Genomic DNA, 16,800 nt, shown 5'->3' with positions numbered 1-16,800 from the left:
AATGTCTCCCATTTCACAACATCTGAAAAAATGCTCTATGAAAACTAAAGGTAATATATGAATAAAAGGCACACAGGCACATTATACTTACATTTCCTTGGTGTTTTGGGTTGGCTATTCTAGTCCCAGTATCTGAGGGCTGTATAGGAAAGGAACTCTTCTGTCTTCACTACATCCATACTAAAACACATAAATAAGAAACTTATCCAATTCCTACCTAGTGAAAGGAATTTTAGCTAGTTCTCTTTTTACTTAACTTCTTTCCAAGAGAGGAGTAATTAATTTATGAAAGACATTACATTCACTAGGCTGCATAATTGAGGGTAGTTACTTTGTCTTTGAGCCTGAAAAATACTCCAGTGTGTCTTTGTGTTATCTGACTTATGGATTGTTTGTGAATATAATCTCCTGTCTTGAGGAATAATTTATTGAGCCTGTGAATAACTTTCATTTGTGTGATGACTGACAGTATTCATGAGTCCATTAAATAGACAGTTTGTAACAGAAATTGACTGATATTCACAAAATAGATCATATAATCCATCCAGTAATTGAGAGCCACCTCAAACTGGAGGCACTTTTTTGCACATTCACATGGCACACCTATATTCTCATATTGTGGATGCATCCCAAGAGGTCTGTCTACATATCTATCCTTGAAAAATTTTCTCAGCAAAAATGTCACTGATTACAAATGATTATCAAATCATTGAATTTTCTGGATCATAAAAATCTATAAATAAATTGATGCACTGCAATTTGGGATCACCTAAAAAGTACTTTCCTTGTTTGAGTCCAACTCAAAGGGGAAAGTCTTTTGAACCAATTGGAGCAGATCATCTGGTTGTGACATACATGGTCTTCAAAATTTAAGGAACCCCAAGTGTTGTAAGTTTTTCTTGGTAGCATGGAAATAGATTGTGTAGACACTTACCTTTTACTCTGAAGGCTATATGATCATTTCAAATGATTATTATTTGATTCTCAGGATTTCATTTAGTTGTCTTATTCCTGTATTTTTGTGAAATTAGTTTCCCATTTACAGGCAGATATTTGTCTTCTCAGGCGAACATGGTATTATTGCTATTGTTGGCTTTACAGATCATTTCAGCATGATGTCCTATAATAAGGTGAGAAATCTAAGAAAGGGGAACCAGATTGTGACACAAAGTGAGAAAGATGATGTTACCATAAATCAAGATGTTTCACTTGTTATACTCTTTCCCTGAAAGGTCTTAACAATCTGGTATTCTTTGTTAACTGGGAGGGGGGGAAAGGAGAATTTACCAGATCTGCAATTGTATACCAGCTGCACTCTGCTATGCTGACTAGCTTTAATACAGAGAACAATAGGGAAAACTAGTTGTGACAGAAGTAACCAGCAGATTACGTTTATAATAACCAAGATACTTATGTCTTTTTACCTTCCAAAGAGTTGCCATTCTAGTATTATAGCTTCAAGTTCTAGATTTAAGCACTAATCTCTGTGATTTCTCTAGAGTTACTATTACTCTTTTGGTCAGGAAACCTTCTAAAACCATCTACATGGTCATTTTTTACCATTTATATTCATATTTAATGTGTCAGGATATCAAGGGAGGGCTTGTGACTTATTCCACTTGTTAGATACATAGATACATAGATATATACATACATAAATACATACATACATGTGTATTTTTGCATCCAGTATGGAGAAACATGGAAAGTAATTATGAGAAGACATTAGGGTTTCCACTCATATCATTTTGAGGCAGACTTAGATTAAAATTTCATTAATTATTTGACACCACTATGATTGTCAAACCACAGCTCATATCCAGTATTGAACAACTACCAGTGATATCTCTTTTTTTTTCCAAGTGTAGTTGCTTGTCATTGATTCCCTTCTGAAACTCCCGAGGAAAAGATTCACAAGATACACTTGTCATATTATTTTGAGGTTGTATTTTAAAAGTACTTGAGCTTCACTTTATTTCAAAAGTACTAGATCTGTGAACTGACATACTTGGAAATTGGGTGAGAAGCTGTAATTTCCTTTTAGTTGCTCAAGTCAGACCCATGTTTTCACATTTAATTTTTGCTTTTTTCCGATTCAAAACTGAATATTAACCTAGTGGCTTACCTTACTGTTTCAGGCGGACCACAAAACCAACAACTTCTGCAGGCTAGATCATTCTGATTAGCAAATACATCCTACTTCTCATTATGAAAACCAAACTCATTTTGCATTTAGCATTAAAATGTCATTACTTGATCTATGCCTCACTGTGAAACCAACATTCCTATATAAACCAGAGAACCCATTTAAAGCATTTTTCACCAGCAGCCCTGGCTTATCAGTATCAGCCCTGGCTTTGAAAGATGTAGCTCTGCCTTCACCAACATATTTTTCACTGCTTAGTTGGAAACTATGACTATGGACCCCCTGAAATCAAATTTGAAAGTGTGGACACCGATTGCTTTTAATAATTCCATTAAAATATTCTTATCTAAATCTCTAAATTCCATCCTGTACATTGGCCAAAGAATTCTGCCTGCTTGACTTAAGTCTACCTACTGTAGATCTGGGTTTTCAACAATCATCCAAATGGAACAAGTGCATGTTCTTCCAGCAACTCTTGCTAGCACTTTGAATCCAATGTATCTGATAGAAATACCATGCTAATAAATTCACTTTTTTCTAAAACTGTACTTTTCTAGACTTGATTAAACATCTCCAGCATCAATTTCCTTATGTATCTTCATGATTTTAATTTGAATATACTTTCTCAAAATACATTTTGTCTTTGCAAGTGTAGACTATTTTGTTCAAGGTCTGACACCACCATCATCCCTCCTACCTCTTCCGGGTAACACAAGTATAACTTTACTGTAGTTAGATAGGGATTACAAAGGATGGCCAATGTTAGTTATGAAGAGAATTGGCCTCTCCTTTCAGAATATCAGCATCTGCAAATTGGGAAAGTAAAGTCTTATCAAATATAGAAGGAAGAGCTGCTTCAGCCGTTAAGCATGTTTCAGTAGAGTTTGTGAGTTTAGGACTTAAATTATCAAAATATCTCCATTCTATTTTTTTCCAATCAGTGTGAACATATCATATTAGTAACCTGGAGACTCTGTGGATTTAAGTGTCTTTGAAATTTAATAAAATACAGTATCAAAATGTGAGTTTGATTTTAGTCTGCCTAAAAACTGTAGCTTCAAGGGAAAAAAAAGTATAGCACAGTAATATAAAGTTTTGATCATCACTTTATGACATGAGCCAAAGCTATGGAAATTTGGACGTAATATTTCTATTTGTTTAAGCTTTCCACAGTTTTTAGAGATGGGAAAAAACAAAGACCTCCACATTTGTTGAAACTGATCTTGACCCTCAATTACTCTATAGCAACAGTTCCCAGCTTCTCCGAAAGTGGATGACCACATATGAGAATAGGCCTAGTTTTTGTCCTATTAATTGAAGGTCTTTCTGAAGTTTTAATCCTTAAGAATAGCTGTATTTCCACTGCCTTCATCCCTAACGTATTCAGGAAATCAACCACAGAATCCTTCTCACTCCTGTCTACAAATAACCTAGGTGACATTTTCTATATCAATCTGGGCACACAGGTTCAAACAATACAAAATGATTCCAATAGAAGTAAGTTTGCGGGGTTCCTGGCTGGCTCACTCTGTAGAGCATGCAACTCTTGATCTCGGGGTGGTGAGTTTGAGCCCCACATTGGGCAGAAAGATTGCTTGAAAAAAGAAGAAGTTTTTTGGGAGAGTCTCAGAATTGTTTCAGTTCTCTAAGAAACTGGTTTGGAGAGTACTCTATGCATAAAGTGTTCAAAATTAGAATGCAAAATTGTTCTAGTAGTTGATACTTTCATTAGGTTTTGACATTGCATATGCCACCAGCAAATCTTTGGGTACTGGATGCTGCTAAAATTAAAAGTACCATTGTTACCTCTAGAAATAGGCATGATAGGCCAACTTTGTAATACTACCTAAATTATTTTCAAATTCAATTCAGTTGCTATCCAGTTTCTAAAGATGTATTTTTGCAGATATAGAAAACTCCATCCTAATTTTCATGTGGATAAAAGACCCCAAATAAGCCTAAGCAATCTTGGAAAAGAACAAAACTGAGTCATACCTCATGATTTCAAAACTTACTACAAAGCTACAGTAATCAAAACATTGTGCTACTGGCATAAGAACAGACATAAAGACAGACCAATGGAATAGAATAGACATCCCAGAAATAATCCCTTGTATATATGGTCAGATAATATTTGATAAGGGTACCAAAACAATTTAGTGGGGAAAGGACAGTCTTTTCAACAAATGGTGCCCGGAGAACTAGCTATTCACATGCAAAAGACTAAATTTTGACCCTTACCCAATAACGTGTAAGAAATTAGATCAAAATGGATCAAACATTTAAATGTAAGACCTAAAACAGTAAAAGTCTCAGAGAAGAAAAAATATGACAAAAGCTTCATAACAGTGGATTTGGCAATGATTTCTTGGTTATGACATCAAAGGTGCAGGCAACAGCAAAAATAGACAAATTGAACTTCATGAAAAATTTTAAAATTTCATAACTCAAAACACACTATTAACAAATCAAAGACAACCACAGAATGGGAGAAAAATATATGCAGATCATATATTTGAGAAAAGATTAATATCCAGAATATACCAGTAACTCCAAAAACTCAATAACAAGAACAGAAATGCACTGAAAAGTGGGCAAAGTCTTGAATAGACTTTTCTTCAAATGAGATACACAAATGGCCAACAAGCGTAAGAGAAGATGCTCAGCATCACTAATCATTAGGAAAATCCAAATCAAAACTACCGTGAGATATCACCTCAACCCATTAGGATAGCCGATATTAAAAAACAGAAAATGAGTGTTGGAGCCAAGATGTGGAGAAATCAGAATCTTTCTGCGCTGTTGGTGAAAAAATATAAAATGGTACAGCTTTTATGGAAAACAGCATGATACTCCTCAAAAAAATGAAAAATAGAATTATCATATAATGCAGCAATTCTACTTCTGGGCATATACCCAAAAGATTTGAAAGCAGTTGACAGATAGATATTTGTATAGCCATTTTAAAAGAAGCATTATTCTTAATTACTAAAACATGGAAGCAACCCCAGTGTCCAACAACAGATGCACTGAGAAGCAAAATGTGGTATATACATTTAATGCAATATTATTCAGCCTTTAAAAGAAAGGAAATTCCACAATATGCTACAAAAGGATAAACCTTGAGGACGTTATGCTAATTGAAATAAGCCAGTCATAAAAAAGACAAGTATTTTATGATTCCACTTACATGAGGTACTTAGAGGAATCAGAATCATGAAACAGAAAGTAAAATGGTAGTTTCCAGGGGGCAGAGGAAAGGGGAATTGGTAGTTATTTAATGATTATAAAGCTTCAGGTTTACAAGATGATACAGTTATGGAGATGGATGATTGTGATGGTTGTACAACATTATGAATGTTTTTAATACCATTGAGTCAAATGTGTTAAAATGGTTATGATGGTAAATTTTATATTATCCATATTTTACCACAAAAAAGAATGAAGGGGGGAAGTAATTATGTGTGAGTCCATATCCTCAAATTTGATGGCTTAGATAAAAAAGATCTATTCTTTAAAGGATCAAATCTTCAGCAGGGAGAAAGAGATAGTCCAAATAAACCCATCTATTAAATAAATTGAATCAATGATTAATCTCCTAAAACAAAAAGCACCAGGTCTGTCTGGGTTCTCTGGTGAATTCTAACATTTAAAGAAGAAAAAATACTCGTTCTCAATGGTCTCTTTCAGAAAATACAATATAAGATAATTTTTCCTAACTCATTTAATGAGACATTATCATAATACTTTACACAAAAGCATTATAAGGAAGAAAAAGTATCAATGATATCTTACATAAACATTATGCAAAATTTCTCAATAAAATCTCAGCAAAATAAATTCTGATGGGTGCCTGGGTGGCTCCGTCAGTTAAGTGTCTGGCTTCGTCTCAGATCATGATCTCACAGTTCATGAGTTTGAGCCCCACTTTGGGCTCTCTCCACTGTCAGCATGGAGCCTGCTTTGGATCTGTCTTTGCCCTTCTGCCCACTGCCCTCACACCCCACTCTCTCTCTCTCTCTCTCTCTCAAAAATAAACATTTTTTAAAAATTAAAAAAATAGCTCAAAATGGATCACTGGCCTAAATGGAAAAAGCAAATTATGGTACTTCTGGAAAATAATGTAAGAGAACATCTAGGTGGCCTTGAGTTTGGCAACAGATTTTTAAATACAACAAAGGAATGATCTATGAAAGAAAAAAAATGTTGAACTTCATAAACACACACACACTCACACACACACACACACACACACACACACACACTTCTCTAGAAAAGATATTGTGAAGAAAATAAAAGTACATGCCACAGACTAAGAGGTAATATTTAAAAATATATTTCCAACAGAAGATATGTTCAACATATGCAAAGAATTCTTAAAATTCAGAGAAAACAACTCAATTAAAAAGTAGGAAAAAAAAAGATTTGAATGGACACCTCATCAAAGAAGATATACAGATGGAAAATCAGCATATGAAAGATGCTCACGTATGGCATAAAGGGTTTGCAAGTTAAACAACAACAAGATATCACTACATACGTACTGGAATGACCAAAATCCAAAACACTGACAAAACCAAATGCTGGTGAGGATGTGGCACAACAGGAACTCCTGTTCATTGTTAATGAGAATGCCAAAGGGGACAGCCACTTTGAAAGACAATTTGGTAGTTTCTTAATAAATTGATCATACACTGATCATATAACCTAGCAACGGCAATCTTAGGTATTTACCCGAATGAGTTGAAAACCTATACTCATGTAAAAACCTATGCAAGTGTTTGTAGCAGCTTTATTCATAATTGCCAAACATTGGAAGCAACCATGTGTTCTTCAGCAGGGTGAAAGGATAAGTATATCAAAGGACATCCATACAATGAAACATTATTTAGCAATAAAATAAATGAGCTATCAAGCCATGAAAATACATAGAAAAACCTTAAATGCATGTTGCTAAGTGAAAGAAGCCAACCTGAAAAGGCTACATACTTTATGATTCCAATTATGTGACATTCTGAAAAAGGCAATACTATGGAGACAGAAAAAAAAATAGTGTTTACCAACGGTTATGGGGACAGAGAGGGTAGGAATGATGAATAGGTAATACATGGGAGATTTTTAGGGCAGCGAACTATTTGTGTGATACAGTAATTGTGGTTGTTATGCATAGAAGTGTATGACACTGAGAGTAAATCCTAGTATAAACAGCAACTTTATAGTTGGTAACAATGTATCAATATTGATCTGTCAGTTGTAACTAATAGACCACATCAATGCAAGATGTAAAAAAAAAAAATAGGGGAAGTCATGGGAGATAGGGAGAGAGAGTATATGGAACTCTGTACTTTCTGTTTGTCTTTTCTGTAAACCAAAAAATTGTTCTAAGAAATAAAGTCTATTAATTCAAATTAAAATCATGACCCTCCATGATTTGACCATCTACAGGCTGGATAAGGAGTTAGGACTGTCCTTTATAAATCCATATTTTCTTATGGACAGATGCCTACATCAAGACTTTTGAGGATATATTAGGAAAACTCATTTTGTTCTCTGTCTGATCTATATTTTGTAATGTAAGAAGTCCTATATTTGAGATATATTACTCACTTTTCTGTCAGTTATAAAACTAATATTCCACCTTGATCCTCTTGTGATCATTCTCTAAAGTTTGGTATCCAGAGGAGAGATAAATGGAGCTTTTCGCACCTTCAGTACTATGAACATATGCTCATTCAAGGTAGTACACACAATGTTCTGAATCACTCGTTCTCCATGATACGTTCTTACTTTTGAAATAACTCTTAATAACATTATCAATGACTTTCTAATTCACAAATCCAGGAATATCTTTTCAATTCTTTGATTATTTGAACTCTTTTCTCTCCCATCCGAGAGAGAGAGAGAGAGAGAGAGAGAGAGAGAGAGAGAGAGAGAGAGAAGGGCCTATGGGAATTCCTAGCCATCTCCTTTTTTTTTTCTTTAATTAATCTCTGTGCTCAAAGTGATATCCAGTCACCCTGCTTAATGTAACATTGCTCCAAAGCTCCTCATTGTGATAGCTGGGAAGTCAGGTCCTGCACGTTAACTTCATGGTAGGCTTTGAGTGTAGCTCTCTGGGTCTTTGTTCTTAGATCTTGTCTAGTATTGACAGGAATGTTCTACCTTTCATCATTTTCTTTTCTAAGATTTCAATCAGGTTTAATTGTTGTAGAAAATACACAGATGGCTTACTTTGGCTCTAAGCCTGATAGGCAATATAAATTACATTTTAAAATATTCCATACTTGATCTAGCATAATGTTCAAGGTACAAGATTCTTTTTCCTAAAAATATTCACCTGATATGATTTTTAAGCCAACTCTTAATAGTGCTATCTTCCATTAACCCTACCCAAGCTATCTTTATTAGTAAAGAAAGAGAAATTTTGTTTTAAATAGGAAATAAAAATTATATATTTTAATATATTTGGTTTATAAAGAACTGAAATGTAAAACAAAGAACTTGGTGAGAAGGAAACTTATCTTTTACAAGTAACTGAAAATTGCAAGATGGGACTAGCTTTATATTATGGCTTGATCTATAGGTTCATGATATCAGGGCTCAAAGTTCCTATCTTCGTCATTGCTTTGAATCTGTCTTCTGCTATTCAGACTGCCTTCTCTAATGGTTTTAGACATTTTCGATGAAGCACCTGAGAGGTCTGTGCACTACCATTCTCAGCAAAATTCTTCAAGTTCACCCTAAATGGAGGATTTTGTTTGCATATGCACCCTGGACCTATTACTATGATCCAGCAGCTGTGATGATCTGGTGGCTTAAATCCAATAAGAACACAACCCAAGAGGGATGGTTAGAGATAATTCCAGACAAATATAGTAGGAAAAAAGGATGAGGTTGGCAGATGCCCAAATGCGATGTTAGAAAGAGGGAGAATTGGAATGAATGTTAGTAAAAAAACAATAAGTGTGTAAAAACATGGAAATAACAACACATTTGAAAGGATTTATATGAATTCATGCATCCATGATATATCTGTAACATAGTTTTTGAAAGAACATTAACCACACAAAGAGGGAATTACTTGGACAGTATTTCCCAGTCTTTTCTTCCTCCTGACACATTTAGAAAATAGAGATGTTTGCACAGCAAAATGAGATAATGGGACAAAGTTGTCCTCTGTGAGAAACACCTGGCCAAGAGCCCCTGGCTACCCCAGATGCCCTGTGATGTCAGAGACAGGGAGGATCAACTTTTCAGGGACACCTATAATCCAGTCATTTCCAACTGATGTATTCTTCCAAGATACACTGGTCAGAAAACTCTTGACTAGACCTTTCCCACAATTCTTCTCAATTCTAAGTATTCTGTAATTCTTTGACCTTCAGGACAAAACTTCTATGTTCATCTGGTAGCATAATGGAAAGGCACAGGCTCTTTCTTCATGTTTTAAATGTTTATTTATTTATTTTGAGAGAGAGATATATTGCAAACAGGGGACGGGCAGAGAGAGAGGGAGACAGAGGATCCCAAGCAGGCTCTGCACTGTCAGCAGAGTCCAACTGGGCTCAGACCCACAAACCGTAAGATCATGACCTGAGCCCAAATTAAGAGTCTATGCTCCACCGACTGAGCCACCAGGTGCTCCTCTTTCTTCATTTTTCTAAGGTCAAGATCATAAAGAATAATTACATCCCTTTCTAAAATTACTCCGTTAAGGACAGAAGAAGAGACAGTGTAAGAGGTTTGAGAGACATTTGCTCAAACCATTTTGTCATAATACTGAGTTCCAGTGGTTCTTGTGAAATATTCCAGTGAATATCGACTCCAGTTTTGTGACCTATTAAAAAAAAAAAAGGAATCTTGTTCCCCAAAGGTAAAATAGAAAAGTCTATAATTCATTAACACAATCATAAAAGGAAACAAAGTTCACATTTGCAAATTTTAAATCATCCAAAAGGTTGCCAAAAACCTAGTTATTTGTGGGCCACCTGGGTGGCACAGTCGGTTGAGTATCCAACTTCGGCTCAGGTCATGATCTCGCAGTCTGTGAGTTCGAGCCCCACATCAGGCTCTGGGCTGACAGCTCGGAGCCTGGAGCCTGCTTCGGATTCTGTGTGTCCCTCTCTCTCTGCCCCTCCCCCGCTCATGCTCTGTCTCTCTGTCAAAAATAAACATTAAAAAAATAAATAAATAAAAACTAGTTATTTGTGGAATACTTGGAAAAGTTTAATTACTACTTAACTGTACAAGGAAACTTTAAAGTCACCTTATTTTGTCTTTCAGATTGTTATATATACTATCCTTCTGCTGACTGAAACTTGACAATAATAATACCATGTGTCAAGTATCAAAAAAATGGAATGTAAAAATAATAAATCATCCATGGAAAGTCAGAAGACAGGCTTCCTTACAGAGGGTATTTTTTAATGTCTCAGAGTCACCTAGTGGTTCACAACAGGCCTCTAAATGTCTTCCTTGGACAAATACAAATCACACTTTTGCAATACAGTGATGATCTGATAGATGAAGTTGAACTATCTTATCTCAATACCTGCATTCTTTTCTGGATGCAGTGACTTTGCTAGTCCATCCATGAGGAACTTCCTACTATTGGCCTGAAGGATCAGGAGTGGATAACTGTAGTACATCACACTTTTATTGGTTGCTGACTATCATAAATAACTTTTTTACAGGAAAACATCAGAAGAGATTTTAGAACGTATGGCACATAGATTTCTTATTTTGAGAAAGAGAGGGAGTGGGTGAGAGTGGGGGAGGGGCATAGATTGAGGGGGAGAGAGAAAGAGAGAGAAAGAGAGAGAGAGAGAGAGAGAGAGAGAGAGAATCCTAAGCAGGTTCTGTGTTGGCAGCACACAGCCCAATGTGGGGCTCGATCCCATGAACTGACCTGAGCTGAAATCAAGAGTTGGATGATTAACTGCCTGAGCCATCCACATACCCCTGTGTACGTATATTCTTGTATGTACTTGCATACTTGCATTCTTACATACTTTAACCATTTCAATAATTCAGTAATTATTCATTGTTTATTTCAATAATTCAAGAAAACATTAATTTATACTCTACGAGCAATAAATTATGTAATCATGGTCCTGATTTATTTTCTGTGCTCTTTAAATCAATTTCTTCAGCAAGGAAAGGGGCCATCAGGCAGCAAAACTAATATAGACAAGACTTTCCATACAAATTAAGATATTCAACAGTGCCCAACTCTAGTCTCTGCTTCTGACAGCCAGGTCTAGAAGGGTGAATGAAGGATTAATGTGGGAATATAGAGTCACACTCTTGGATCAGATCACCTAATTTGAATTCCTGTTCCACCACTAGCTAAATTTCTGGTTTGGGATAAAATCACCTACACTTCAGTTTTCTCATCTGTAAAATGTGGGGAAAAAACAATAAATATCATGAAGCTGATATCCAGTCAATAAAGCACTGTATTCTTTCCAGTCATTTTACTGTCACTGTCCAGTCTAGGTCTGTGCCTCACTCAGATGCATTAATCTGATGCCATAGCAGTCACAAATATTTTGAGAGTTATCTACACCTATACCATATGGGTTTGTGATTACTAAATGAGTTAATTGCATAAAACAATTCATCCAGTGCCTGACAATTCTTTTTAAAAAAATACAATCTTCTATTATAAAACTCAGGCAATTGAGGTTCTGTTGGGTATTAGCTGAAAGGAAGGAATCCTTAACTCCTATGCCATCAAGGTGTTCTAGCCAAAACATTTTAGGTACAAAATTTTGAATAGAATGCACTGTTTATTTGAAAGATGTTTTTGACTTAAAGAATAGTAATCATTATAGAGTCCAGAAAAAAGGAAACACGAAAAGCTATTTGGGACTATTCTATAAAGTGTAGCTCGCTATCTCTCTCTCTCTCTGTCTCTCTGTTTCTCTCTCTGTGTGTGTGTGTGTGTGTGTGTGTGTGTGTGTGTGTGTATAAGAGAGAGGCAGAGATCCTTAAGAATTTTGATGTCTGTGGAGAGTTACTGAAGCAAGAAAAAAGTATTCAACTGGAACACCCTAAAGGTGACAGTTAAGTGTGTATTTAGCTAAGGGCTTCTCCATTGTTGTCTCCCCCATAACCTCAGTGGTTAAGATAATAACTAGGTGCAAGTGGACTTAAACTATATGCAGGGAGATGTTAACTTCTGATAATTAAATACATTTTAAACTTGTTCACCATGATTTATCAAAGGAAGTGTGGTAATTTATACTATATTAGGAATAATTCCCTTGTAAAATTGCATTTTTATATGGCATTTATAGATAGATCTGAGCCTTAATTACCTGAGCATGTCCCTTTTGGGGAAAAAACTAACTTCCTGATTTTTTCCTGCAAATGAGGCATAACTATAATAAGTTATCTTAATTCTGGTGTATTTTCTTTGAGAAGTTTGCATTGGTTTTCCAATTCTAAAATGAACTAATAGAGCATATTATATTGGAAAAAAAATGTATATATACAAAATGTAGTCCAAACCACCAGGTAAGTGGCATGTCCCATTCTGTGTTTATAGTGCACTAAAACTAAGTGAGAAATATTACTGTTTTTGTTATTAAGAACGTCATGACAACCTTCGCTCTGAGTTCCTTCTTGTTGGATTAAGCTATGTCCTGAGGGGTTCAGCTCTCCCACACTTCACCAAATAATCTCATTCTCTTTCCTCAGAGAGCAAAGATTAATCATTCAGAAACTTAATGAGCTGGAAAAACAAATACCAGTAGAAAGAAAGGTGCCTGAGAACTTTAAATAAAATAAATTAGTTTCCATTTGAAAAGTAAATTAGTTGATTTACAAATCTCTTTTCTTTTTTTCTTCTCCACTTGTACTTCTCTGTGTTTTTACCATCTTCATCAAACCCTCTGTCTTTTCAAAGGTAAACTGTAATTATGAGAACTTTTTTGTCTTTTCTATTTTAGAACGCATCTTCCCGCCACCATATGTTCTTATATTTTGCACATCTTTTCCCTAAGTTGCCTTTCTTCCTAATATTTACTGATGATTTTGCTACTGAACAACTACAGTTAACTTTTGAAACATAATGGAGAAAAATAAGAATAAAAAAAGATAAAGGAGTATTTAACATCAGAGAATATTTTCAGTTTTTATATATTCTTATTAAATGCTAAATGTTATTACCATGTTTATTAATGTTATGTCCTTTACAAATTGTTTTAATAGTCAAATACTTTCAAATATTTTATTATCATAGAATTTTATTTAGAATTAAATTTCATAACAGTAACAATGTAGGGAGGCTTAATATTGATTTCCTAATTTCCAAAGAGGATTCCTGGAGTTGAGCTAAAATCTGCTTTACCAACCCTATCATTGATGTATTAGTTAAATCTGCTATCACACAATGATTCTAAATTTTCTAGTCAGTATATGGTTTTAAGTTGTCCTCTGGAAAATTCAAAACCTGCTTTGAGCTTAGAGAACTCTTGAGTATTTACTTGTGATGTTTAGGGGATCAGAGGCCTTAATTTGAGGAAAATAAATAACTTATTTAAGCAATGCTTTCTTACAGATTCTGTCTAGTCCTGTATGTCACATTAAAAGACCTGAAATTTAGTTTGTAGGGTTTGCGAAACTACTGGAGGAATTTAAGCAAGAATAGGACACAATTATTTTTCATCTGGAGGGTCTCCTCTGACAGTGCCGTGAAGAATAGATTTAGAGTAGGGAGAGAAGACAACACCAGAAGCATGTGGACCAACAGATGAGAGGTGGCAGGTTCCTAAGTAAAGACAGTTGAAATAGGGTGGGAGAAAAGTGACAGAATAAAAATACGTAGGAGATGAACATGTTGGGTAATTGACAGTTTTAGCCATACGTGGAAAGTAAGAGATAAAAGAAACAAGACTGACAACTTCCTCAATTATACTGACACTGAAAAATCCTCACAGTGTTGATTGTTGTTTGAGTGTGTGTGAGAGAGATTGTTGTTTGAGTGTGTGAGTTGAGTGTGGCAGTGACGGATATTCAGAGAAAAGATTTTCCCATTTTTGTAATATTATGTAATGAAATCTGAAGGTTTTTCCAGATTTCTCTGTGCTTCCAGCTATTCTTTATTTCTCTATTCTATTAAAGTCGTACTATTCATCTTAGAATCATGTAAGTTGGAGACATATACGTAACTTTGTTGACTAAAGAAGAAATTAGAGAATACATTTAATGGCTGTTGAGATCTTTGAAAAATCATTGCCATCATTTTGAACCCTTAAATGTACTTTTATTTTAAATAGAGTAGCTGTTACCTAGATTTGCCCATTATCTCTATAAATGATTTGTTCATTAGATTTATAAATGAGAGGAAATAGAAATTGGTTACAAGCATTAAATGTTCATTTCCATAAGTAATAGATATTATCTTCATTTTAAATAAGAAGTACCTTGAAAAATAGAAGTATTTGAGAAATAAAACATAAAATAAGTGACAAAACCAAAAATATATCTGGGGAAATTAGATTGCCATCTCTCTCATTTTTGTGAATCGAAGTATTTTCTTTTTTGTCTGAAATTTCAAATGTCTTTATTAGGAGAATAAAAATGAATTTTGATATTCAATGATCCTTTAGTACAGAAAATCTCTCCTAAGACTGTTACAGTGCAGTCATCAAGTTGAGACATGCTGTCCAATGAATAGCAGAATGGACAAGATAGCTGTCATTGTGTGAGTTATAATTGCGTTTCTAGAGTCACAGTCCACAAAATTTATATGAAATCGAGTTATAACTATCATGAGTGAATATTCTTCAGTGAAAATCCTCATGAAATGTAGAACAGGGGCCCCTGGGTGGCTCAGTCAGTTGAGCGTGCAAGTCTTGAGGTCAACTCCGGTCGTGATCTTCCAGTTCCTCCGCTGGAGCCACCGCATCGGGCTCTGTGCTGAGGGTGCAGAGCCTGGTAGGGATTCTCTGCCTCCCTCTCTCTCTGCCCCTCCCCGACTCATGTGCCTCTCTCAAACTTCAGAAAAAAAAGAAAGAAGAGGTAAAATAGTTGTGGTTTGATATCAAGATCATTTCTACTTCAGTGTCAGAGGACCAGCTGTTTTTTTCTGCCCCCCCCCCACCTCGCAAATTCTTTCTTCATTATTTTTTTCATGCTTAATCACCTGTCATCACCAGGACTCACCGCAAAGTTACTTCTTCATAGAGTTTTCCTGAACACACTGTCTAAAGTAATTATCTACACCTGACCCACCTCCAGTGTTTTCTTTTTAAGCTCTTTATTTTCTTCTTGGTGTTCTTCAGAAAAAAAAAAAAAAAAAAAAGTAATATATGTATCTCTTCATTGGAAACGGGTCCTATGGAGGCAGGAATGTTCCCTGACTTATTCACTGTTGTGACCTCAAAGCTCATTATAGGACCCTATTAGTAGAGAGCTTCGAAAACAGTTGTAAAAAAGAAACTAATAAATGGAATGTGTCATTAGAGAATATTCTTAAAGAATATTACAGGTAATTTTTCTTAGATTGCATAAATCAGGGCTAACTGGTATCAATGTCATTTTTGGTCTTAGAATTTTATACTGTGTATTACAAACGTCAGCCCCTTAGCCAAACTAAATTCAGTGTGACTTTTAAGAAATGTGATCTTGTCTTTATCTCTTGTTCTTTGGCTCTCCATCAGTTTCAATCTAATCTGTAAATTTCCCTTACTCCTTGACTTTACATCATACTTACATCTTACTCATCAGCTTCTAGTGCCAAGTATTATAAAATGGATCCTGAAAATCCAATTAATATATGATGTTTGTTTCATACCTATTTTTGATTCAAGGTGTAAAACCACCTAAAATGCCAAGAAACTAGTAAAGAATGACCCCCCCCCCCCCCTTGTTTGAATTTAGCTTAAATAGATAATGGATGTTGTTCTTTCCTGGAAGTGTCACTGAGAATTTTTGTAGTCTATATGTAAATCTGTGCCTAAAAGGACAGTTGAAGTGTAGTGTAAAGGTCATTCTTACTTGTGTATCCTCAGTTGGCAATTTCTGTGTCATTATAATTTTCTTACTGTGTGTGTCTGTGTGTGTGTGTGTACAAGGGGATGCAAGATAGGATACAAGTATTATTATGAGTATCTGAATATGCTACTCTTGTTTCTTCTGTTACAAAGAGAAAAGGACTCCTAGACTTAAGGTGTTAAAAAGTGAAAAAAAATTAACTATTATCAAGGTAACTTATTTTCCTGATGATAAATGTCAGATATTTTTTCATACCAGACATATATTAATCTCTTGTTTTCAACGCTAAAAATTATATTCAAAGAAAAATAGTTCAGTATTTATTTTTTTGTTTATATGCAAGTTACAGTAAAGATTTATCTTGGATAATTATTAGGATTATGTGAATAGCAAAATATTTTATTTCCATGTTAGTCATATTCTACAAAAAAAATGTGAGTAAATTTTAAGTATTTGTTTCAGTTCAACAGCCTTATTATCAGTAGAGTAGAGGGCTTTTTTTCCTTCAGCGCTATTCACCCTATTTTATTTCTGTGTTTTGCTTTATTTTGACAGTACCTGAGGTGTTTAAGATGGATGTTAATATTGCCATAAACTTTTGACTTGTGAAGTGATTAATGATTCCTTCTTATTGTACCATTTTAACTTAG

Source organism: Panthera pardus, unplaced genomic scaffold (assembly GCF_024362965.1).
Source record: "Panthera pardus isolate Hobbes unplaced genomic scaffold, ASM2436296v1 HiC_scaffold_6, whole genome shotgun sequence".
Taxonomy (NCBI): Eukaryota; Metazoa; Chordata; class Mammalia; order Carnivora; family Felidae; genus Panthera; species Panthera pardus.
This window is presented reverse-complemented; position numbering follows the sequence as displayed.